Source organism: Cydia splendana, chromosome 7 (assembly GCF_910591565.1).
Source record: "Cydia splendana chromosome 7, ilCydSple1.2, whole genome shotgun sequence".
Lineage (NCBI taxonomy): Eukaryota > Metazoa > Arthropoda > Insecta > Lepidoptera > Tortricidae > Cydia > Cydia splendana.
In genome coordinates, this window is record NC_085966.1 from 1,325,885 (window position 1) to 1,353,681 (window position 27,797).

The following is a 27,797-nucleotide window of genomic DNA, read 5'->3' on the forward strand; positions in this document are numbered from 1 at the left end:
TAAGTTTGATGCCAAGGTAGGTACGTACAACGCATCATGGAGGTTAATTGTTTCGTTTTGGATGTTTATACGTACTTGCCTTTGCCTTCAACTTTAGCGGTGTGATTTTCAGACGCTAGCCGCAGAGTTCCAGTTTCGGAGTTCATGTTCTCAAAATTATCTTCCTGTGCACACATATGGGACGTGCAGCCGCTGTCCAGACACCAGGTGTCTGCAAAAGCGATGGACAGGCAAGTAGGCGTTATGCTGAAGTTTTTCTCTTCCTTTTTGTGGAATGTTTGATTTGGCTGATGTTTATTCTTCTTACTCCAGCATTCTTCGGTATTATGCCCCTTTTTCTTGCATTTCTGACAGTATTTAGGCTTTTTCTTTGTATAGAATGCACCTTCTCTTCTCTCTTTTTGCGCATCTTGGTTTTGTCTAGCTTCGCTTTCTTCTATAATTTTAATTTTCAGCTCTTCGGGCTTTGGTAGAGTATCCCTCAATTCTACCGCTATTCTAAAATTTTCGAATGAAGCGGGTAAGCTGTATAGCATCATTATACATAGTAGATCAGTATTTAAAGTTATACCCACTGTCTGTAGTCTGCTAATTTATCGACGGTGTCCATGAAGTCGTTCAGATGTTCGCGGACGTCACCGTTATCATGTTTTTTCAGTATGAGATGCTTCAGCAATGTTGCTTTTCTTGCGGGACCAGTGCTTTGGTAAATACTTTTTAGTTTTTTTCAAAGCTCGGACGAAGTTTTGCAACCTTTTATTTGCTTCAAATCTGAAGGCGAGATGAGAAGTAATAATTCTGACCTTGCTAGTAGATCTTTGTGTAGAGATTCCTTCTTTTCCGTCTCGTTGCTAGTTGCATCCGGCTCGGGTATCTCTCCGCTTGCGTATCCCCACAGGCCATTTTTGATCAGCACTGCTTGCGCTTGGAGACACCAATTGCACCACGTATCGTAATTTTCTTTCGTTAGGGCTTCGATCCGATGGTACGACGACGAAGCGGTTGCTGCCGACGTGCTCATTTTGAACGAAGTTTTTATTTTCACCGACTACATTTATCTAGCAAACCACGCTCTGCTACCACTTGTTGGGTGGAGAGGCGGATGAAAGAAATAAATGTTATATGTAAGCGTTTGTTTTATTACACTAATATTGAATCAACACAAGATCATACATTTTTTCAGTTATATATCAGAATTGACAGATAGCTAAGTGACACACTCTTTAACCTTTGTAGTGGTGATGTGCCAGTATCTTCATCGAACTCCAACAGTGTGTGTACACCTCCCGTTTAAAGGTCAAAAACTACCTATACAGGAAAGATGGTTGTTTGTACAGTGAATGGGTGCCACAGCAAATCATTTAATATAAATAAACCGCCTGATATTACATTTCACGCGTAAGTATCGAGTTTAATGTGATAATATATTTTTACATAATTGTAAATACAAAAATCCAAATATTCGTCAGCCGCCATTTCTTGTAAATGTTGCCAGTGTAGTGAATATTTTTTCCTCCAAATGGGACATGACGTCTACATTCTAAAATAAATACGCTCAATTGAATTTCATTGTATAATTATTTATTATAGAAAATTATAATTAAGTTAATTATTTAGGTATTTAGTTTTTTTCTTATTTTTATTTTGTGTAATGTTCGTTTCAGTTTTCTGACTGATCTGCTTCTGTCTGCGAGATGGAAGGAAAAAATTAGACTAAATCGGAATGACGCAATATGGAATCATTGGAAACCGACTAAACACAGTCGAATATGCTCTGTCCTATTTAAATTTAGTCTTATTATTTTATGCACATTTGTTAAATTAAAAAAAATAGTAAATACTTATCAGCCATTTATTTAAACCTTATTTCACAAATACAGAAATGCAATAAATCCTAAAATAAACAAAAAGCTTTTACTACCAAATCGAATCTACATCCACACACTTCCAAATTATTAATAACCAAGTGTGGATGTTGTTAAAATTCCCCTACTTTGAGAGACGTAAATGAATACTGGCAACATATTTTGTATATATGTGTGGGTTTGTTGAGCGTAAAACACGAGCGTCGCACGCACACATCCATCGTGTTTCGGCTTCAGTTTTGGCAGGTTAACCGTATGGGGACTATCTGTCTATGCGTTATTAGTCTGAGCCTGGGACCCGTTCGGCCTCCGTCCTACCGAGCGTCCCAGGTATGCCCTTTTAGCGCCGCGATCCTCCTCCATTCTCAAGACGTGGTCGAGCCAGCGAAGGAAGTAAGCCTTTTTCTCGCCTTTAATATTGGGTGCTATCACAAAATCTTCAATCTCGAGCGTAAGTAATTCAACAACCAATTTAGCTAGGACCCTAAATGGTACAACAATCACGGAACGTGATGGTACATAGAAATATAGATATTAGACGTTAAGTCGTCATTCAGAATTGGAGCATAATTACCCACAACGGAGCAAAGTATGACGATTGTACGAGTACGATATTGATAATGGGACGCTTGGCACTCACAGTGTTAAGTGCTTAATTGACAGTTAATTGTATAATTTCTAAGATTTCAGTAGGAAGGGTTATGATGATATAATAATCATAATAACAAATAATTGCTATCAGGTGTAGTGGGCTCCACGATCAACGAACCTAATCATTTAATGATGATGACCGCCATCGGTGACTGTTCATTATTTAGGGGACTAATTGACGGTGGTAAAGTAAACGTTACTTAATAGGGGTAGAAACGGTAAACGGTCTATAAGGGTTCATCCACATATTACGTCACAGCAACAGGGGGAGCATGTTTCCTATGAAAAAGTGTGACACGGAGGGAGGAAAGGGGTTCTGAAAAATCGAAACTTTGTGTGATGTAATTGATGGACGACCCCTAAATTGCAATCGAGATAACTGGCCATTTCATACAAATAAGTGAAATGAGTATTTCTGAAAAAACGTATATACTTATATCTAATGTATATTTATAAGCAGTCAGCAGCAGAAGTTGCAAAGCGGGCGAGGTGTTCAAAATGATCTTGACGCGACTTTATTATTAAGAGAATAAGAGCGTGTCAAGGTAATTTTGAACACCTAACCCGCTTAGCAACTTCTGCTACTGACTGTACCATTTCATTTCCCCAAGAAACAACCATTGTTAAAACTTTGCCACTGAATGAAACTGAAATCGAACTGTGTTCGAGCGCCAAACTACCTTGACTCGACCGAAAGGAGTGCCTTGTCATCCCTTTATAAGGCACAAGGGTGTCAGGAATTATGCAATATTGAACCCTCTCACTTTGAAATAAAGTTAAAAATTAGGTGGAAAGTATATTACCCCTGCCTTACAAAGGTTTAACAATGTATTATTAAATTGTAGGTATCGCATGTGAGTATGGTACTCAGATGGCATGCGTAAACGCATTTCCCCAACGTGTTTTCCAAAATTAAAGAAATTTGAAAAAAATCGGTGTTATTAAAAAAAGGTTTTTATTAGTATCTACTCATTTTATTAGTTTCGCTACTCATAATGCTACTTTATAGCTAGTAAATAAACATGAAATAAATTAATTGTTTGTTGTAGATTGTTTCAAGTTGCAGTTAGGTGGGTGTTAAAGTTATGCAAATCACTGGCTCTAAAAGTTGAACTAATGCAGCTGTAATTGAACGATTGTATTTCTAAAGTATTAGGTAATTTCTAGTATATTTTTTTTTTTTTTTTTTTTCGTTATTATTAATTATATTTTCATTTTATATTAAGAAACAGATACAAAATATATAAATCATAGATCTAGCCCTAAATTAGCCTGTGGCATTGTTCCCAGGACGCTGGCCGCGTTCCCCCTTTGCACAGTGAGGCTGAGTTTTTGAGCAAGAAAAGGGGCAGCTCGTAGGTCGCCAGACACCCAGACTAGTTTGGTAGAAATTTCTTTTACTAGTTTTTTGGTGTCTGACGACCAGGGACCGAGAGTTTCAATTGCAAGTGCCGCAAATACATAATTCGGTTTCAAGAATGCGTATTTGCGACACTTGGTAATTTGGGCGTCGTCTGCTGCCGTCCCCGGCCTCCTGGCAGAGCCCAGGACGTGGGATGGGGCCAGCGTATCAACACATGTTACATCCCACGCCAGGGGCCGTCCCAGGAACCAGGGTACGAGCGAGCAGCCGTCGGGCCTTTTGCCATCCGCCGCAGATAAACCGACTGGCTCCAGGGTTGCTGGTATGGAGGCGGTACCGAGTGCTCTGCGGATTATGTCGTTTAGAGCCGTGTGTCTATAAAATCGGCCGGCGCTTGATTGGCAGTGGAGTCCGTGGTGCCCATAAGCGTCAACATGGTTTCCACAGCGGGAGCAAGCGTGTGGCTCGCAGGCTTTCAAACCTAGCCTGAGGCATACGGCTACGCGCAGTGACGCCGGGTCTAAAAGGGAACCAATGTTCCGCGAAGGCAGGGCGCGTAGCCAATGCCCTGACTCGGGTTCCGATACTGCCAGCAGTCTAGCACGGTCGCGGGGATTCGAGTTATTGTCCAAAAGGGATTTGTGGGTTGTTTTTATTTTTATCAGGTCCCAGGCTGCTTGGCTGGCTTTTTCGGTAGGTGGGCTCTCGCCGGGATTTCCAGCACTCCAAGTTGACTCTGCATCTGCCAAGCTCGCCACTACCACACCCGTGGGATTGGTGACATTAAGAATGCCACGGATGAGATGAGCGACGCTGTGGACAGACGAGAGAAAAGCGGGGAGAGCCAGATCGCCGGTAGAGCGGATACCCAGGCCACCATAATTAATAGGCAAAGTAGCCTGGGACCAGCTTTGAGGGCTGAAAGAGACATTTAGAATTTTACAAACCGAATTTTTTAATATATTGTCAATGGATGACGTGAGATTCGAGAATTTCCAAACGGGGCTGCAACGTAAAACGTATAAGAATTTTGGAGAAAATAAACACAGTCGTAAGATGTAAATAGCCATATGGGCGTTAATTTTGTATAATAAATCTGAACAGTTGTGAAAGTTATCTAATTTTGAATTTATTGCTAAAGGGATGGCGTCTTCGAAAATAGGGGCACCGAGTAATACGAGGGAATCTCGTGTAACAAAGGTGAAATTGGGGGCGACAGAGTTGAGACTTAGAGTCAAAGCAGCCCGGGCACTAGCTGAAAGCTTGTCTGAGATAAAAACCTCACACTTGTTGAAGTTAAGTGTGAGGCCAATCTCAGCGAACTGCCTTGAGATTATATTTAGGTCGTTTAATACAGAAGAAGCCGTCCCTGCAAGTGTCCCGTCATCCAAATACCATACATTTAGTTTTGATTTTAGCTGAGTGATGATTGGGTGAATTGCGAGGCTAAAGATGACGGGCCCGAGCGGATCTCCCTGCTGGCACCCGACACATGAGGCAATTTCTTTTTCCCCAAACATTAATTTAGACGGATTACCGTAGCATTGTTTTAGGTATTCAAAAATTTCCGGAATTTCCTTTTGAATTTCGTCTAAAAGAGTGCTTCGGTCGATAGAATTAAATGCGTTTCTAACATCAACTTTTACCATAATTTCGAAATTTGAGTTTTCCAGGAATGTTCGTGTGGCGTGCACTGCGGCCTCACAACCGCCTCTGACGCCAAAACCAAGTTGTTTGGGCTTGAATTTGTCTGTAAGGCGGTCGTGAAACTCGCGGCAACACAATTTGGAGGCTAGTCGCCGTAGTGTGCTTCCCACCGCTATCGGACGAATGCCACCGTCTTTTTTTTTTAAGGCTATCAGGTTAGCTCCGTATAAAATGGGAGTGATGTCGCTACAGATTTTACCTGAAAGCATTAAATTTAGTAACGCGGTCAGCTCTTTGAGGAGGGTTTCTCCGGCATCTCCCATTAGCGGGCTAGTCAGGTCCTTGAGGTGCTGCGGGGTTATGCCGTCAAGGCCACCGGCCGAACCATTGGGAAAAGAGCTGATCGCATGTAAAGTTGCACGTTCCGTAACTTGCAGTGGTTGCGGAGAGATTTGAGGCTGCACGGGAAGTTGTACTGGTGTAGTTGAAATCGGATGCTTTTCTTTAAGAGAGGAGAACACTTCGTCGGAACGTGCGGCCAAGGTGTCACTAGAAAATAGAAGTTTTGTGGCGCCTCTTATGTTACCGTCAGAAACCTTATTTTCTATTGTCTTAATTTTATAGTTTATGTGAGTATTGCAAATATTTAAGATTGAAGATTGTGCGGGATCTACGGGAAAGTCAGGGTGGAGTATATTTTCTTTGATAATAGCTGATAAAGTGCGATTGGATTGGTCTTTAGGGATATGAATATTTTTGTAAGTAAATGTAAGTAAGGCTTCCCATGCGGGTACATTATTATTAGACACAACCTTGGCCACGCATTCCGAGAGGCTCCGCGCTACAGCAACCCTAGCGCCTTTAGGTATACGTTTAGCTATTTTAGTTTGAGCTTTTAGTACTGCTAGCCGAGAACATAAATCTGCAGAGGGAGCCGCAGTGTTGGGAACAGTGGCCCCAGAACTGTCGACATGAGAGGAGTCGGTCGGGGGTAGGTCTATCCGAGGAACATGTTTCTTGGATAGATGGATCTTGAGTCCGTGGGCACCCTTGTAGGGTTTTTGGTCTTGACATATAGGGCATTCCGTGAGCTGGGTGGAGGCAGAATACATTACCACAAGACGATAAACATCACAAAATTATAAGCACGTAAGTAGAAAATATAAGTAAATGACATTTTGACACCGATATGTCGGCTGAATTAATATTATCCTTTGTTTATAGGTATCAGTCACTGAGATGTCACTTTTCAGGAATAATTTTCTGGCGAACCGATTTGGTGTTATTACTTGTAGCAGAAAGACACCAAAAACATGGCAAGACTTCTTTCACTCGCTGTTTTTCCGGTGCAGATGGTATTTACAACAGTACAATTCGTAATAAATTTGAATTCATAATATTATATTTTGCTTGTACCTACAGTTGACAGGACGTTTTTTTTTCTAGTATATTACTGAAAACAGAGAGTACGATGACTTAACAATCTGAAACAAGATAAAAAACAACGATTAGCAAATAATTAATGTAAAGTGGGGTAAGACTAACAGTTTATTTTGCTCGGGGTAAGACAAACAGTATGAGGATTCCATAGAAGTGATAGTCTTATCCCGGTGATAGTCTCACCCCACCTTACCTTAATAAGAACTAAACTAAAGTAAAAAACCTGTTTTCTTTTTGACATTTACCGCAACGTAAGATTCATATGATAGTTCAATGAATCCGAGCCCTTTTATCACTACTCGTTTCTGAAATAATAAAAAGAACTAGTCTTAAAATAGAACTGATAATCAAATGGCAAGATTTAACATAATTTAGCGTTTGGAGTGGAAACCCTGGGGCCGTGGGGACCTAGCGCGCGTCGCCTCTATGAGGAGCTGTCAAAGCGCCTCATAGAGGCCTCCGGTGACCAGAGGGCTGGCCAATATTTTGCCCAAAGGATCAGCATTGCTATCCAGCGGGGCAATGCGGCCAGCCTTCTGGGCACCCTACCTACAGACCACGATTTAGGGCAAATTTTTTATTTATAAGTTTTCGTAGTGTTTTTATTTTGTTGTAAAAGTCCTGAAATAAAGCCACATAATTATATATAAACATTTTATCGTCATAATTGGTAAAGCATCTGCAGAGTGCATACCCGACCAGTGACACGAAAAATTAAAAAAAAATTGTTTTCAATTAAAAGATAATCAAAAAGTTAAAAATATAAATAAATGTTTATAGGTACCTGTGCTTGGGCGATGGCGATGGTGACCAGCTTGCGCACACGCACCGAGGACTGTCTGGTGCAGTTGTGCCAGCCCAACTGGAATATGGCTGCTGGCAGACGAGACGCCTGTTTATGGTGTAAAAATAAGCATTTTTGTTAATTAAAGGTAGTTACTACCTTACAGCCTCTTGACAACTCTATGACTCATAGTAAGTATGAATTTTCTCAAATGATTTGAATCTATCTATATATAAATCTATCTATCTATCTTCTTCTTCTATATATATAAAAATGAAATGCTGTTGTTTGTCTGGTTAAAACTCGAAAACGGCTGAACCGATTTGGTTAATTTTGGCATTGAATTATTTGTAGAAGTCCAGGGAAGGTTTAAACGGTGAGAAAATATTGAAAAATTCAGAGAAAGATAGTAAAAACAAACAATTAGGTTTTCCCATACAAACTGCTCCTACCAATGTACCTGTCAAACATGATATCGGTCCTGTCGGTACGGTACGGTACACTGGAGTTCCGCAAATTGAAGATTATATTAAATCAAGGATTTTGAATTGATAACATAGATCCAGAACATTCGAATTATCGCGTATTTAGATACAACAAATACAAACAAATAATAATAACAAATAGTGTCACTGTCACAAAAGATTGTCATTGTTGGCTGTCGATCTTTATGGGTGCGTTCAGAAACGGAATAAAACTGTCCTACCTGTCATAAAGCCGTAACAGACTACCGCACCGCACCGCGCCAGTTATTATAGATATTTGAATATACGTGCTTAATACTATTACGACATATACAGTTGCTATTTAAAGGACATTGTTGCTTTGCCACGTGGCTAATACGGGAGCTAATCGCTAACTTCGATGACTTAATCTCCAAATCAGGCCTCAAAAGCTATGACTAATAGTTCTGTCTGTTTTAATGCGCTCTAGATATCTTGTCGAACTTCACCTCGATGGTGATGTCTCCAGCGTTCCATAAGAATAGTCCAGTGCCGATCAGGATTAACAACGCCATGAAGATGATCTGCATCATTGCGACCAGCGTCCGCTCCGTGGACTAGAAAACAGAAATAAATAGTACGAGTACGTGGGTGAAACACAAAATTATGTTCACGTCTATCCTGTAGACTGTAGAGTGTAGATATAATAAATAAATAAAAAATAAAAAGCCTTTATTGCCATGTAACCAGTGTTGGCCGAACGTCAATTGCAATTGACCATTAACCATTACAAATTGAACCGTAAACGGTAACGGACAGTTACATTTTACAGTTCGATTTGTACTGGTTAATGCTCAAAAATTGTCAATTGCATTAACGTTTCGGCCATCTGGCCATTATTTTAATATCCGGCCAGATACCGCATAGTGATCTACTATCCGGCCGATACCGGATAGTACCTAACATTGCATGATTTTAGAGTACACAAATTGGATTAAAGAAACTGTCATGGTCATAATCGTAAGTATAGGTAAACCAGAACTTTGGGAGTATTGTCAAGAGGGCGCTCGTTTTGAATTTTATATAGCAACAATTTGTATAGTGGGGACAATGGAAATTGGCAGATGATTTTTGTTTTATTCCGACAACTTTAATAAGTGCGAAGTTTGATGTTTGGATATTTCTTCGGTTTTTACGCTATAAAATTCGTGAATTTTACGACGTATGACACATAAATCAAAATCATCCAAATCTATTTTCTTTTTTTGTTTTCTTTTTTTTAGGTTTGGTCGTTTAATTCCGCCCTTACGCCCTTCGTTAGCAATCCGTGATACCGATGCATGCGATACACCTAATACACAAATCAAATTATTACAAGACATCAACCAAATCGTGACGACCTGACTATAGTGACATTTGTCCATAAGTTTGAAACTTACCCGTCAATTCAGGTGGTAATTTCGTTATGTTTTCTAATGGAAGAAATTTCTCTCCCGCACGTTATTTTTCCAATAAATAACTATATACACTATTTACAACTTTTTCTCTGTAAAATCTAAAACTTTCGGCATGATTATTGCAGTCTAATAATAATTCACACGAAACTAGACAAAGCAATGTTTACATTGTCAATATTGACAACTATCATAGAGGGTAGATGTTGTCTATTATTAAAATTGTTGCCATTGCTAGAAATTAGTACCATCAAATTTCCGTAACATGGCGCACCCTCAATAGATCCTGGTTCACCTATAACTATATAGTTAAAACATAATTAAACACATGAAATAAATACAATTTAAACAATTAGGTATATTACCTACAATTAAATAGTTATGGTTTTTGTGAGTGAATGTCACATGGCCCCAAGTTAGGGTAAAGGCCTCCTCCATCCTTCCATTGTTTCCTGTCTTGCGCTTTCAAGGTCCAGTCTCTTACCAGCTTTCTTTTAAATTTCGTCTATCCAGCGTTCTTTTGTAGATATACCCAAAAGTTAAAAGTTATAGATTGCTGCGCCCTTGCAGGGTCCATATTATGTAGGTACCTACCTAGTTTTATGTAATATGTTTGCAAGAAATGCCTTTGATTTTGACTTTTGACTGTTTTTTTAAGTATTTTGTATGGTCATATATTTGTTGTTTGGCGCAAGTCCTTAAAAGCTGGACAAGTAGCTAAGAAAGATTGATTGAACTGTCACTCGAAAAGCGGATCCCTGAGCTGAAAGTTCGACCACAGTACACTTTACTGTGTTAGGGTGATATTCCACGTGTCCAATGTGTATTTTGTCTCACATTTTGCTTAATGAGAGAGTGAGATGCAATGCCATTGGACCATGATATTGGACAGATGGAATACCACCCTTAAGAAAAGGCCACATATTACCAGTTGGTCGGACGATAGCCTGTCAGTTGTTCGGAGCTGTCAAATTTTGCGTTTAACTGACAGGCTGATATCGTCCGGCGAAATGGTAATCTGTGGGCCCCTTTACCAACCATCATCTGAATCATGAGCAGGCCGAGTGAGCAGACGTTGATGATGACCTGTCCGCTGAACGCCATGCCTGCCGTTAGCTGTATCTGCCGCGTGCACCTACAGGACATTTCCATTATATCTGGAGGGCGGTTCGGACTTAACACATTTAAGGTGACGATCGGATTCAAACTTCACCAGCATTACTGCATCCTAGTTATCAGCATAGGCACGGAATAAATAATAGTACTAGGTACATAGGGTTCACTCTCTTGCAGGCATCCGTTCCGTAGCGGTGCGCGCGCGGTAACTAAGTACCACAGCTAGACACCAAAAATAGCAAAATTGGTGTGAGCGCGAAGCCACGCCTGGCATTGGTGCAGTTTGTCGTCGTCACGTCTCGTTCGTAGACGCTTTTCGCTACATATGGGTTTTCCGGTGTTATCGGCTATGAACGTAATTCATGGCTCGCCCTGATGGTGAATGCGGTTATCTTGTTATGAAAACGGTTATGGATAATCTGATATGGATACAGGTCATACCTATAACCGTTTAATGACAAGATTAAAAGTACGAAACGCCCTTCAGCAGTCAGCACATATTTATTTATTTAAACTTTATTGCACAAAAGAACAACTTAATGTACAAAAGGCGAACTTAATGCCATGAGCAGCACACACACAGTCACACATCACAGCATTTCAGTGTTTTGACTGTAGGGTGGCAAAGTGGGCTGAATGCAAAGGGGTCCCTGGAATGAAGAGGCACCCCAGTTGTTACATTTACGTCACAGCAGCACTTAGCATATCACCGACCTCACACACCGACCGTCGCATAGATGACAATAAAGCAAATATTGACAATAAGAAGGACTGGCAATAAGGATGGGGCCAGTACAGCGGTGTGACACCGCCACAACGCGATTGGTTGATGAGTTCGCATCACGCGCACGATCGGTCGCAACTAGTTGCGTTCATTGACACATATCTAAGGACTGGCCTTACGGACACTAAAAATGGTACTAGTTCAGCGGTGTTACTCACGAATTCGCGCCAATCGTGCAATCTAACCCAACTAGTTGCGACCAATCGCGCGCGTGATGTGAGCTCATTAACCAATCGCGCGCGTGATGCAAACTCGCCAACCAATCGCGTTGAAGCGGTGTCACACCGCTGTACTGGCCCCATTCATGCCTCATTCTTATTGCCCGTAAGGCCACAGTCCTTAGATATCTACGTCAATGGTTGCGTTAGACTATACGATTGGCTCGATTTGGTGCGTGTCACCGCTGAGCTAGTACCATTTTTAGTGCCCATAAGCCCGTCCTTGATATACGACAATGCCCTGGAGCGGTTGAATTAAATTAGTCAGGACTAGTTGTTATCGTCTTACTAGCAAATCATACAAAAGGCTGCTTTTCCACCGATGCGGAGATAAGAGGAGATTCGTCACTCTCCATACATACATGAATGTGTGGATTTGTGGAAGTAGACATTCTTTACTCACCATAGCGTAATAGAATGCATTTTAATCCCAACTTTTAAAGCATTTTCAAATTTCCTCTCCTTTTCCTCCTGACTGCCACTGCCTTCAAAGATATCGTTCAGGTCTACAAAATATTTGCATAGATGCTTGAACTGGTGCGCGATACTAATGGTGATGGTGAGAATTAACATGTAGATGGCGATGATCCGGGCCAATAAAAACAACCAGGCAATGTAGTGGACTAGGCGACCGGCTCCGGCGATAATTCTTCGGTCTTCAACGTCGGGCCATACAGGGATCATGTTGGTGAAAGTCGCGTCTGAAAACGTTAATTGTAAGGATCATTATTTATTAATAGCTTATATTTTGATCATTCTTACTTTTGTTTATGATTAATTTATAAAAGAGTATCAATTGACTCATACTTGTCACTGGTTCCCGCCATGTTGAATTGTTATAAAAAGTGAGTATAGCAGTGACAAGTGACCAGTTCGAGTACGGACAAGTTAGAGTGAAGACGTCTTGAATAATTGATTGTAAATTGGTTGTTATTATGTTTGTAACAAATGAATAAAGTTAAAATATGGGTACAAGTAATAGTTTTCATCATCAACCCGGTAATAACCCAACAACTCAGAAGTTGGATCTAACAAAAATCGATAGGATTTTTGCCACGCCGCACGAACGTAAGGTTTTCTTTTCTTTTTCGTTTGTATCAGTGAGTAAACTATGTTTATCGGAAAGCGTATTAAATTATGGTAAGTCAGTTCTTTATATTTTTATTAACTCCCTTTTATTTTAAATAAAATTGGTTTGATAACCTACCGTCATGTCTGTATTAAATATACTGTATAAGATAATGATGATGATTTGCCCAATTTTGGTATATGTATGTGTAGAAAGGACGTACGAACGGATGACAAGTAGTCTCGCTTATAATAAAAATACGAAATTTAAAATCTACAGTTGTCATTTAAGCGTTTTTGAATATTACATATGAGTTAGTGAAAATTAGATCAAACCTCATTTCGATTATATCAAGCTCAGGCTAAGGACTCATTATTTAGTTTTGTTGCGTAGCAACATAGCATAGTACAACTGTAGTCACTGTGATCACTATGTAAGTTTATTCATAATATTGCGAATCAATGCGCACAAGAAAAGAACATGACGTGTCGATCTAAGTTTAAATTGGAAACCATAATGCAGGGTTACGTTATGTAACTTGTGTACTTAATGCTATTAGCTATTAATGTTTTTTTTTAACCTAGTGGTTTTATACTGATATCAGTTTTCATTCAGCGACGCTGTCCAACGCAGCATTACTTATAAAAGCCTCGATGAAGCTAAATGACTAGAACACGTGTTTATAATTATCTCCCTTCTTGTATGGAAATACAACACCTCTATGACATGTTGGATGTAAAACGTAATAATAGTATGAATCAGAGTTGGGCACTTATGATTGCAATCTGTGATTAAACTAAAATAAAGCTTAGTCACATGATTTCATAAGGAATAAAGTAGCGGTCGTAAAACGAACCTTATTTTAACTGTATCAACTAAAACGTTAGTTTGAGTAACCATGATAACCATCTGCTCGAATAATTAAAATACTTTCAAACCATGATCGATGATAAAATCATAAGTGTGTCATATCGAATTCAAGCTAATTGGTAAACTCATGATAAATTTTACAAAATAAGTTGCCGTTATTAAAACTAACGTTACCATTCTCATTTTTTAAATTTAACTAATTTTGCCCAACTCTGGTATGGCCATACATCTATATTAAATCTCCAGGTTATGGAGCGTATGTAGTTTGTTGAATACACGAGTAGTAACTCGTTAACGAATGTAATTATGTAATATGCTTCTATTGTTTTTCTATTGCCCACTCCTCAAGATACGTAACTCGTAACTTTGTGCGTAGAGCATTAAATTATTTTTTGTGTCAATTTACACATAGGTACTAGATATCGTGAACTTGAATCTCAATGGATTCAATTTAATAACCGGTCACCTTTTGTTTAGACTATATAACTGTATGTCATCACGTCTAAATTTTATGACTAACTAATGTAAGCAGCTTTATCTTAACAACCTTGTAAGGGCCAGTAATTTTGGCACGAGTACTTAATCAATGTATATAAATCTATGTGTGTTACCATGATGATCATGGAGAAATACGAGGTCGATGGGAAATCGATATGCTTAACTATTTGATATAATATTTTATTGCGAGATACGCATACTTTAAACATTTAGAAACTCCCCCCTTATTTATACCCCTTTATTTATAGGATGTGAATCATAATTTCAGTGTTTTATCTGACAGTAACGTTTGCTACATTTTATTATTTTTGTTTGTTTCTGTAATAGTAGTAAATCATACAAAAACAAAAACAAAGAAATGAAAAACTAAATGGATGAATTTACTAAATGAAAAAAAAAGGACCTTAATTGGAATAATAGTGTATTCTGTGGATATCTTTGAAAGTTGCGTGTAGTACTGTAAAGTTGTAACTTAAAACTACGCTTATGCGTAATATTTAGTCATATGTAGAGTCATATGTAGAGTCATATGTAGAGTCATATGTAGAGTCATATGTAGAGTCATATGTAGAGTCATATGTAGAGTCATATGTAGAGTCATATGTAGAGTCATATGTAGAGTCATATGTAGAGTCATATGTAGAGTCAAATGTAGAGTCATATGTAGAGTCATATGTAGAGTCATATGTAGAGTCATATGTAGAGTCATATGTAGAGTCATATGTAGAGTCATATGTAGAGTCATATGTAGAGTCATATGTAGAGTCATATGTAGAGTCATATGTAGAGTCATATGTAGAGTCATATGTAGAGTCATATGTAGAGTCATATGTAGAGTCATATGTAGAGTCATATGTAGAGTCATATGTAGAGTCATATGTAGAGTCATATGTAGAGTCATATGTAGAGTCATATGTAGAGTCATATGTAGAGTCATATGTAGAGTCATATGTAGAGTCATATGTAGAGTCATATGTAGAGTCATATGTAGAGTCATATGTAGAGTCATATGTAGAGTCATATGTAGAGTCATATGTAGAGTCATATGTAGAGTCATATGTAGAGTCATATGTAGAGTCATATGTAGAGTCATATGTAGAGTCATATGTAGAGTCATATGTAGAGTCATATGTAGAGTCATATGTAGAGTCATATGTAGAGTCATATGTAGAGTCATATGTAGAGTCATATGTAGAGTCATATGTAGAGTCATATGTAGAGTCATATGTAGAGTACATAGCTATACGTTGAGTGGTTTTCATGTAAAGAGTCGATGACGTATGTGCAGACGCTAGTATCAGTAGATAGGAAGCGCCATCTTCATCTTGTGGAATCGACGTGTTTGTGTAGGTATACACAATATACAACGCACGTGGATGGACGTGTGAGACTTTAATGCACGTGGATGAACGTGCGAGACTTTAACGCACGTGGATGAACGTGTGAGACTTTAACGCGCGTGGATGAATGCGCTAGACTTTTATTCCAACTTTCATAAATATATTTACAACAATTTAAAATAATTAGTCAACCATATATCAGTATAATTTAATCATAAAAACATAATAAACAGTAATAATAATAATAAGCAAAGAAAAATTAATAAAATTTCTACACGTCTATTACTAATATGTTGAGTTCTCATCTGAGTGCAGTTTAGATTAAAACGGTATGAAATATCATATTATGTGTGTTATACACGAGTTGCTAAAATCCTAAGATTTTAATAATACTTTAATATTCACAAATTAAAAAAAAGAGACGAAGGAATTAGATACCGACACTTGATTAATAAAGGAAACAACGATTATCGCTCGTTCGTAAATATAAAATTACATGTAATGGAAATCGATACACGCGTAGATTAATGATACCTGTAAGGATCATTATTTATTAATAGCTTATATTTTGATCATTCTTACTTTTGTTTATGATTAATTTATAAAAGAGTATTAATTGACTCATACTTGTCACTGGTTCCCGCCATGTTGAATTGTTATAAAAAGTGAGTATAGCAGTGACAAGTAGCCAGTTCGAGTACGGACAAGTTAGAGTGAAGACGTCTTGAATAATTGATTGTAAATTGGTTGTTATTATGTTTGTAACAAATGAATAAAGTTAAAATGTGGGTACAAGTAATAGTTTTCATCATCAACCCGGTAATAACCCAACATAATGGTCAAAGGATCCATTTGCGTAGAAGTACAACTCGAATAACAATTGTTTAGTGTTCCGTACAAACTTTAGATTACTTTTTGGCAACCGGGTTTTTTAACCTAATTTAACCCCGCTGAATCCGAATTTGCCGGTTTCTTGATCGAATTCTTGACCGGAAGTGAGCTATTTGATATTAAAGGTCCCTTTTTTTAGTTTTTCGTAAATAACTCGTAAACGGTGGCCAATATCACAAAATGTTGTTAAACGTTAATAATCTACACAAAACTGGTCCCTGCGAAAAGTATACTGAATCTTTTTTGTAGAAAATTTTATGTAGATTATTAACGTTTAACAACGTTTTTTGATATTGGCCACCGTTTACGAGTTATTTACGAAAAACTAAAAAAGGGACCTTAAATAGAAGTGATATTGTTCCTAGCGAAAAATTGTACGGAATCTTTATTGTAGGCCATTTTATGCAGATTACTTATGTGTAAGAACATTTTTTGCTATGCGCTTCGCGGGGCTCCTATTTCTGGGTGGTGTGCCCTTCGGGCATCTAAAGCTACCTAACCTAACCTACCCACCTATTGATATTGTGTGACGTGACGTCCGTGAAAACATTACACTTTGGGGAAAAAAACGTAGGTAGCTTCAGATGCTCGAAGGGCAAACCGCCCTTAAATAGTTAAGTTGCGAAGGAAGTGTTATTCAAAAGAAACAGTGCGGTGGGAGTGGTGGGACCATGGTGAAAATAAATTACCCGTAGACCATTACAAACGGCGCTGTTAATGTCATAAGGTAGGTATTTTACATAATGCCGGACCGTTTTTACAATTTGCCTTCGGCATTTTACAAACGGCGTCGTCATTTTACAAACGTGAAGCCGTTTGTAAATTGACGACGCTGTTCGTAAACGGCGGATTCTTACAAAAAGCCTGCGTCATAGGTATATATTTATTTATATATTTCGGGGATCTCGGAAACGGCTCTAACGATTTCTATGAAATTTGGTATTTTGGGGTTTACGAGGCCGAAAAATCGATCTAGGTACCTACTAGGTCTTATCTCTGGGAAAACGCGCATTTTTGAGTTTTCATAGTATGTTTTCCGAGCAAAGCTCGGTCTCCCAGATATTATATGTATAGATGGACAAGCAAATCTTGTCAGTAGAAAAAGGCGCGAAATTCAAATTTTCTATGAAACGATATCCCTTCGCGCCTACATTTTTCAAATTCACCGCCTTTTTTACACGACTGCCCAAACAAAAAGAGTGTATTGTTTTCAGCGTTCATGTTTGTATGTATGTGAGTTTCTTTATTCCACCTCAACTTCTGAATGCCTTAACCGATTTAGACGTATGATACATGATTAGAATCCTTACGTCATCCCGGGTAACATAGGCTATATGACGTCATTATAAAAACAATATGGCGGACTTAATGCGCCATATTACGCTACCTTTAGAAAAAAATATCGTGCAAACCTATCTAGTAGGGTATCAAAATGAAGGGCTTTGAAAGCCAATTGCTAAAATATATGCAACATGTGGGTTTAAGTTTCATTTTGAGAAAGTAAGAATTGACAAAATATGTTAAGAGAAGCTAATCTCATAAAACCAAATATTATTATTGAATGGGATACTTATTAAAATAAAAGGAAAGAGTTTGACCGCTGATCATAAAAAAATATCATCATCATCATCATCATATCAGCCAGAGGACGTCCACTGCTGGACATAGGCCTCCCCCAAAGAGTGCCACAATGACCGGTCTTGCGCCACCCGCATCCAGCGGACTCCCGCGACCTTTACCAGGTCGTCAGTCCACCTTGTGGGGGGTCTACCCACGCTGCGCCTTCCGGTACGTGGTCGCCACTCGAGAACCTTTCCGCCCCAACGGCCATCGGTTCTACGGGCAATGTGCCCCGCCCACTGCCACTTAAGTTTAGCGATTCGGAGGGCTACATCGGTTACTTTGGTTCTGCTGCGGATGGCCTCATTTCTGATGCGATCACGCAGAGAGACTCCAAGCATAGCCCTCTCCATTGCCCTTTGGGTGACTTTGAGCCTTCTTATGAGGCACACAGTAAGGGGCCACGTTTCAGTTCCATATGTCATCACTGGCAACACACACTGGTCGAAGACTTTCTAGTAAAGTAGTAGTATAAAAAAATATAATTAGGTACATACTACTCATAGTTTTTAAAACATGTTCGTAATTGCGCTAATGGAATCGGAAAGTTTAAAATATAACTTCTATTTATTAATCGATACGATGCAGAGTCCGTCTAAGCTAACTCTGCACCGACTTTGGCAGAACAAATCGTGAAAGTATCATTATAACCGTATGGTTTAATTTAATTTTAACATTTATGATGATGACATTACTCAGAGCGTAAGAAAGATGTGCGCTTCCTGCAACTTGTCCAAGTATATGCACTCGGTCCAAAGCCAGTCGCCAAAGGCGCCCCCACACTAAAAGGGTCAGGCGTAGCCCGACGTACGTGACACGCTATACTCTTACCAAAGCCGGGCGCCTTTGGCGCCCTCATACTCAAAGCGTCGAGCGTAGTCCGACGTACGTGGCGCGTTGTACGCGTTCCAAAGCCGGGCGCCTTCGGCGCCCTCATACTAAAAGAGTCGGGCGTAGTCCGACGTACGTGACACGCTGTATACATACCAAAGCCGGGCACCTTCGGCGCCCTCACACTTAAAGGTTCTGGCGTAGCCCGATGTTCGTGGCGCGCTGCACGCGGTCCAAAGCCAGGCACCTTCTAATCTCTCATATTAAAAGTATCGGGCGTAGCGTGACGCGCTGTATGATTACCAAAGCCGGCCTCATACTCAAAGCGTCGGGCGTAGCCCGACGTACGTGGCGCGCTGTACGCGTTCCAAAGCCGGGCGCCTTCGGCGCCCTCATACTAAAAGAGTCGGGCATAGCCCGACGTACGTGACGCGCTGCGCGCGGTCCAAAGCCAGGCGACTTCTACTTTCTCATACTAAAAGTGTCGGGCGTAGTCCGACGTACGTGACACGCTGTACGCTTACCAAGACGCCTTCAGTGCCCTCTCACTCAAAGCGTCGGGCGTAGCCCGACGTTCGTGGCGCACTGTACGCGTTCCAAAGGAGTCGGGCGTAGCCCGATATATGCGGCGCTCTGCGTGCCTTTCTGTACTGAGGACGCCCTCGCAAAAGTAATATAAAGTGACTTCAAATGGTTAGTAACGAAATCATGACCCCAAAGTTAATTAAATAATTAAAATTAAAAAACACGACTTCGAGAAAGCGAACTGAAAAGATGAAAATATTTTTTAATTGTGTTATAGTTACTCAACTTAATGAATGTAAAAATTCTAAAAAGTATAAAATAAAATAAATTAATTAAAAATTAAAAAACACGCCTGCGAAAAAGCGAACTGAAAAGACAAAAATAATTTTTAGTTGTGTTAGTTTAGTTGAGTAACTTAATGAATGTAAAAAATAATTAGAATATGAGTGTTTAGTGAAGGTTATAAACAACAAACGCAAAAGTTTTATGCTCATTTAGGATCGTGACTGTACCTGTGTATTTTATTTCAATTGCAGTCGGGGACCTTGATGTATTGTCATTTTCCCATTTAATAGGTTCCCGACTGCAATTGAAATAAAATACACAGGTACAGTCACGATCCTATATGAGCATAAAACTTTTGCGTTTGTTGTTTATAACCTTCACTAAACACTCATATTCTAATTATTTTTTACATTCATTAAGTTACTCAACTAAACTAACACAACTAAAAATTATTTTTGTCTTTTCAGTTCGCTTTTTCGCAGGCGTGTTTTTTAATTTTTAATTAATCTACTGACAAGATCTGCTTGACCAAGTATAAATTGGTTTTTCTTAGATCAACAAAAAGCCAGAATAACTAAGAGTTAGACTTTTTACATGTAGGTAATTACTTCCAATGGATATGAAAAACGATTTCCCGAGGGAGCCTTTAACCCCTATGGGAACGCGTCCCCAGGGTGGCGGATAGGGGAGTGCTCGCCTGGTTCTGCGTAAGTAGAACCAGGAGGGTAGGAGCGAAATAAAATAGCTCCCGCGGACCAAAAAGGCCGCAGAAGGACACTGCGATATAAAACCCCTGCTGCGGGCTTCTTCGACATCTTCGGAGCAGAGGTCGCGGCAGTGCTGTGAGTCTGGGCTGGGGCTCACAGAAGAGATGGCGGCGGAAGAACCCTTCGGGGCCAACGGCGGCGCTCACACTCCGTAGCGGGTGATAGCCTTGGCGTCAGGTGGCAACCGGCCGTAAAAACAAAGCCAATCATCATAACTCCAAATCATGAAAAGTACAGATAAGAAAAGGGCAAATAATGCTAGGGCGTCCCCCTCAAGCGACGATAACAGTGATGGAAAAGCAACAAATGCTAGGGCGTACCCCCAAAGCGACGCAAATGTCATCAGAGCACCCGGAATATCACCCACGATGCGCATAGCGAGCTGGAACGTGGGCTCGATGACAGGACGCAGCTCAGAACTCAGCGAAGTATTACATCGAAGACGCATCAACATTTGTTGCATCCAGGAGACGAAGTGGAAGGGGTCCAAATCGCGTAATATCGGGTATAACTACAAGCTGATTTATCATGGAACAAGGACGTAGAATGGAGTCGGCATTGTACTAGACAAACACTTTCAAGATCGCGTAGTTGAAGTAAACAGAGTAAGCGAAAGATTAATGTCAATCAAGCTTGCCCTGGATGATCTGGTGCATGAACATAATATGCGCATACGCCCCCCAGTCCGGAACCCGAAGTTCGGAAAAGGAATCTTTTTGGGAAGAAATTAGTGATCTGCTGCAGTCTATACCAAACTGTGAGCCGAAGTTCATCGGCGGCGACTTGAACGGTCATGTTGGTGAGGAAACTACCACTTACCAGAGAATACATGGCAACTTCGGATACGGTAAAATCAACCCGGAGGGAGAGAGCATCCTTCAAATGGCACTGGCACACGATCTTGCAATTATTAATACTTTCTTCACAAAACCTGCAGAACATCTAGTAACCTATAAAAGCGGCGGGGCATGCACTCAGATAGATTACATTCTAACTGATAGAAAACAACTAAAGACATGCAAGGACTGCAAAGTCATACCCGGGGAACCTCTCACCTCACAGCATAGAATACTAGTGGCAGAGTTCAAAATACCAAAAACATACAAAGTCAAGAAGGAGAAAATCATAAGAACACGGTGGCATAAATTGGAGGGCGAGGAAGGTCTCAGACTATGTGAAGACATCGCACAACACCTTCCGGAGCAGCAGGATGATACAGCCGATGCAATGTGGAGAGATTTTCAACTATACTGCAATGAAAAAGCACAACAAAATTTAGGAGTATCTAAAAGTGCCATCAATAATAACAAGGATACTAGCTGGTGGAATGAAGAAGTGAGAGAAAAATTGGAAACTAAGAAAACACTCTTCAAACTATGGCAACAGACGAAAGACCATGTTGACCACCAGGCTTATAAAATTGCTAAGAAAATCGCAAAACGAGCCGTCGCACAGGCCAAGGCAACCGCCAGAGATGATTTTTATGCCAAACTTGAAACTGCCTCAAACGATAAAGAAATCTTTAAGTTGGCAAAACGCAAACACCAAAGTAGTAGGGATACTATCACAAACAAATTTATCAAAAATGAACAAGGAAAGCTACTAACATCAAACGAAGACATCAGAAACCGCTGAAAAGAATACTACACAGAACTGCTAAATGAGGTATTCCCTAGTGAGGCACTACTAGATATCCCTGCTACAGAAGGCCCTATCCCATGTATAAGGCCTGAAGAGATAACTCTGGCAATCAAACGAATGGCAAATAACAAAGCCTCTGGCCCTGACGATATCCCTGCTGAATTCTGGAAGCGAATAGGAGATACCGGGGTACTGTTCCTGACGAAACTTTTCAACAAGTTGCTGGCTGATGGGATACCCGATGAATGGCGAAAGAGCTTTCTCATCCCTTTCTATAAAAATAAAGGTGATATAAGACTCTGCGGCAACTACAGAGCTATAAAGCTAATCTCACATTCCTTCAAAATATGGGAAAGAGTCATCAACAAAAGGTTACTTGAAATAACTAGCGTCACTGAAAACCAATGCGGATTCGTCGCCGGTAGATCCACAACCGATGCTATACATTCGGTCAGAACACTGATGGAAAAGTACAGAGACAACAAAACAGACTTGCACATGATATTCATCGACCTAGAAAAAGCTTTCGACCGGGTACCGAGAGAACTAATTTGGCACGCTCTGAGGGCCCAGAGTGTCCCCGAGCATTACATAATGATTGTCAAAGATATGTACCACCAAGTATCAACCAAAGTGCGAAGTCCGGCCGGAACAAGCGATGAATTTGATGTAAAGGTTGGCGTGCACCAAGGTTCCGCACTCAGCCCGCTGCTATTTAATATTGTAATGAACCATCTCACCTCAAATCTGCAACGAGCGCCGCCATGAGACATCCTATATGCGGACGACGTCGTCATCATCAGTGAAGATGTGAACAACTTACAGCAGATTCTAGAAAAGTGGAGGGAAGCTCTGGAAACATCAGGTCTTCGAATAAGCAGAGAGAAGACCGAGTATATGCATTGCAACTTTAGTGGCGTCAACAGCAAATACACCATCTGTCTGCAGAACACCCAGCTAAAAGAAGTGGACCATTTCAAGTACCAAGGGTCAGTCATCAGCAAAGATGGGTCAATAGACACTGATGTCACCCATCGCATCAATACCGGGTGGTTGAAATGGAGAGAACTATCTGGCGTGCTATGCGACAGCCGAATGCCCGTGCGCATAAAGGGACGAGTATACAGAGCAGCCGTCCGACCGGCCATGACATACGGAGCCGAATGCTGGCCACTCAAAAAGCAGCACGAAAATCAATTACACTGCGCAGAGATGAAGATGCTTAGGTGGGCAGGTGGTGTAACTAGGCTGGATCATGTCAGAAACACACACATAAGAGGCACCTTCAAAGTGAGACCTATCCCAGATAAACTACAGGAGAGCCGTCTGAGGTGGTACGGACACGTTATGAGGCGACCATCCTATCACATGACCAGAAAAGTGCTAGATATCGAAACTAAACCCCGAGGACGAGGAAGACCCCGAATCACATGGATGTCCGTAGTAAATAAGAACCTCAAAGAAGCCCAAGTCAACAAACAGACGACCCAGGACCGAGCTACCTGGAGACGCATGATACGGAGGGCCGACCTCAAATAAAATGGGAAAGGGCCAGGGCAAAGAAGAAAGATATGAAAAACGATAAAATAGACAATAGGTAGGTATATTCAATAAAAATAATTACAAAATATTTAATCGATAATATGCAAGAGTTTTTTGAGAGTTAAATTATGTTAAACAAATTACAAGATCTCATATCATCATATATATAAAACTGAAATACCAGAACGGGATAAAAAACGAGGGAAGAAGCGAGATGGCGCCTTACAAATTTTTAAAAAAGTTTTTGACACGTTTCTCGAATACGACGCACGTATGATAAGAAGAAAAAACTGTTCAACTCAATTATCTAAATATGGGAAAAGACTAGAGCATAAAAACTATCGCTTCCGATGCGTATTTAATTTAGAATAAGGAATCGTTTTGTAAGTTTTATTATGTTTGTTTATTTCTTTCTTTGTTTTCCTCAATAAAGCTTTTCTATATTTCTTTGACTGTAATATATTTATTTTTTAATGCCTTAAAGTCTTGTTTAGGTATCATTTCCTATTTCAAGTTGAATCCTAAATTCTAAGCAGAAGTACTCACTTGTTGTAAGCGCCTGAATCCCACTCCCAAGCCCATATGAAATCATCGCAGAGCTGCATATAAAAACAAGCGCCGTTATATACTGGAACGTTCTTCTAAGCATCATTTTCTCGATGGTTCCATCGTTACAAACCTCACAACAAGTGTCATCACCAACTCTCTGATCTCTCGCTTATGGGTCAAACAGATCACTGTGTTATGTCTTTCCTGTAGACATACACAAGAGTTAAGGGCTATAAAGGTTAATTTTCTTATTTAACCCTTATCCACGTGAAAAGGTCCTCCTTTTATTTAGAGAACTATGATAAAATCATTACTTACATGCCCACAAGCTGTTAACTATTGCCCACAGGAGAGAAAACTAGTGTGTTATCGCGAACAGTACATTTTTCTCTCCTGTGGGCAATAGTTAACAGCTTGTGGGCATGTAAGTAATGATTTTATCATAGTTCTCTAAATAAAAGGAGGACCTTTTCACGTGGATAAGGGTTAAATAAGAAAATTAACCTTTATAGCCCTTAACTCTTGTGTATGTCTACAGGAAAGACATAACACAGTGATCTGTTTGACCCTTATAATATAAAATGTTGACATAAACCAAATACGTAAGGCCATTAACACACGTCAGTATATAACATTCGATCGTTGCTCTGCTTTTCATTTAAATTCGGCTGCGTCCAAAAAGCACCGACATGGGACATAATAAACAAAGCTACTATGACTTCGAGGACTGGAGCTATTGCGTTGTAGATTTTCATCAATTTTTCAGGACAATCCATGTCCTCAAACCAAAAGTTGGTACCACAGCTCAAAAATGCGATCTTGCAGATGGTATGGAAAAGGCCATACGTGCGATTATTCTTTATGGTCGTCATGTTGCGTGATGCCTTTTTGATACGTGGCATCTTAGCGGCTATGAAATTCTTAGTGCCAACAAAATGATTTTGCAAATCATGGAGTATAAAAGAAGGTAATTAAGTGTCAACCGCATTTAATAATTCAAATCAATGAAGCAACGACGTATTTAATAGGTGGAAAATCTTACACCTTGCCTCCCTTGGTAATTGAGTTGCATATTCATTTTATGACGTAGATTCTATTACAGGGAGTTGGTATGTTGGTATTACAGGGTGGATAAATATTTTCCACTTATGGTAACAATCTTCACATCCAAGGAGCATTATTCAAATTTAACAATGAGGAGGCACACTGAAAGGTTAGGACAGATGTCACCACTGCAATCCGACATTGTTTACGTTTTGTTGTCAAGCTCGGAATAAATATCTATGGAGTAGAGACGCGCACTAATTTCTATCTGAAAAATTCTGTCGTTTTTGGCGCGGGGGACGAGGTAACGCACACAAATAATGTTAACACTAATGCATTTTTAGCATGCGTCGCTACACACGCACACGACAAAATTATCAAACACTAGCAAAAACTATATTCACACAAGTACAAGAACAAACACAGACAACCCTGTCCGTGAACGAGATGACGTCAGTTCTAAGTAAACCTAGATAGTGCGAGGGACGCGCCGATAATATTGTCGATAAAATTGACAATGAATTTTAATTTCTGATTTTATCAATTATAATAATAATACAATATCAAGTCTTTGTACCAGCATTTTACTAACTTATGATGATTTAGATGTTATTTCTAATAGTTTGTCAATTTGTTTAGGGCGAATCTTGCAAGCTGATATAGAATGATTTTTTATTATCAGTTCATTAGTTAATATTTTACATGTTGGTCTACTTCTGAAAGCAATGCAATATACTATCGAGCATGCAGATCTGATGACAGAGATGGAACGCGGCCATAGGATGTCATTTAAGGAATATTGAGTAGGGGATAATTAGTATATATATCGGCGGTAGATCGTAAAATCGGGCATATCGAGATATTCCTAGGCATATCATGAAACGCCGCCATTTAATAATCTGCCTTTTGCATTTTTTGCCACGGCTAGTGCTGCATTCTATGTGGCATTTGGAGCAGAATGCGTAGGTACTAGGTAGGTACTAAAATCATACGCTACCCAAACACGTACTATAAGTAGGCTGTCAAGCCATTTCAATGGTTATCATTTGCTAAAATTAGGACATCCTACTTATTCGATATGCCTAAATGTTGAGGTTTGAACGGTATGGCTGGTGGTCACTAGTCAGATCATGACATGCCGGCGTTTCACGATCTGCTTAGGAATATCACACCTTGAAGTTAGCACGATATGGCTGGTGGTCACTAGGCAGATCATCATCTGCCTAGGAATAAAATAAATAAATAAATAAATAAATAAATATTAAGGACATTTTCACACAAATTGACTAAGCCCCACGGTAAGCTCAAGAAAGCTTGTGTTGTGGGTACTCAGGCAACGATATATATAATATATAAATACTTAAATACATAGAAAACAACCATGACTCAGAAACAAATATCTGTATCATCATACAAATAAATGCCCTTACCAGGATTCGAACCCGGGACCATCGGCTTCATAGGCAGGGTCACTACCCACTAGGCCAGACCGGTCGTCAAATATCACTCCTTGAGGTTTGTACGATATGGCTGGTGTTCGCTAGGCATCATGACCATCTGTATATTATTCATTATGTTTATATCGATTTTACCGATATTGGTTTTTATGGTGTCCCATCACTAATATTGGTACGGTGATACCAGAGTAATAAATTAAAAGTGCCTATTTATGGAAAGTGACAGCCGTAAATACCTTAAATTAATAAAATATTTGACATGTTAAATAAAAATATATAATTGGTCAAGCAAATCTTGTCAGTAAAAAAGGCGCGAAATTCAAATTTTCTATGGGACGATATCCCTTCCCGCCTACATTTTTCAAATTTGCCGCCTTTTTCTACTGACAAGATCTGCTTGACCAGCTATATGTAGAAACTAAAGGAAAAATTAATTAAAAAAAAAGAGTCTATCGGTAATTTTACGTTATTTAGGGGTTGTGCACAAATCACGCGAGATGTATTCGACTACTTTTTGATCCCCCGTCCCCCCTTTCTTTATTCTTATAGATCTATTTATTTGATTAAATAGATTAGGTTGATATGAAACTAAGGTGTTATATAAAAATAATGTGTTACATAAATTATAATAGAATTTTTTTATAATTAGTTATATTATAACAAAAAGCAACGCAAATAGGGCATATTACTGCAATGTTCTGCCGCCAGAGTGTAGCACTAAGCTAGCTAGTAAATTTTCTCTTTTCTCTTTATCGCTCAAATATGCAATAGTGATAGAGAGGTTAGATAACGAAATTTAAATTTTCTTGTTCCGCGGCGGACCCCCAGATTGTGATGGATTGTGGTAGTCGCGCCCCCTACGCAGAGTTTCGCATAATATTTCCTATTAGAAATTCTACTCGTACCTAATTAATATTTAGAAAGTCTTCTTTAGAATTACCCTAAAATAGATCTAATATCATATCACTGGTATCACTGTCAGATTGACAATGTTTTTTAGTTATTTGCAAAGTTAATGCACTATTTGATAATATTTAGATGTAATAGTACTTCCATATGATAAGAAACGTGTTCTTTTTGTAGACTAGACGTTTCCGATCTCA

General features: G+C 39.5%; 1 protein-coding gene and 1 pseudogene across 1 annotated transcript in view; one reads left to right on the forward strand and one right to left on the reverse strand.

Annotated features, from left to right (window-relative positions):
• Positions 1-27,797, forward strand: part of LOC134791999 (dynactin subunit 4) — a 252,550-nt gene that overhangs the window by 39,782 nt on the left and 184,971 nt on the right. The gene's annotated exons all lie outside the window — the stretch shown is intronic.
• Positions 6,963-25,100, reverse strand: LOC134792035 (uncharacterized; annotated as a pseudogene).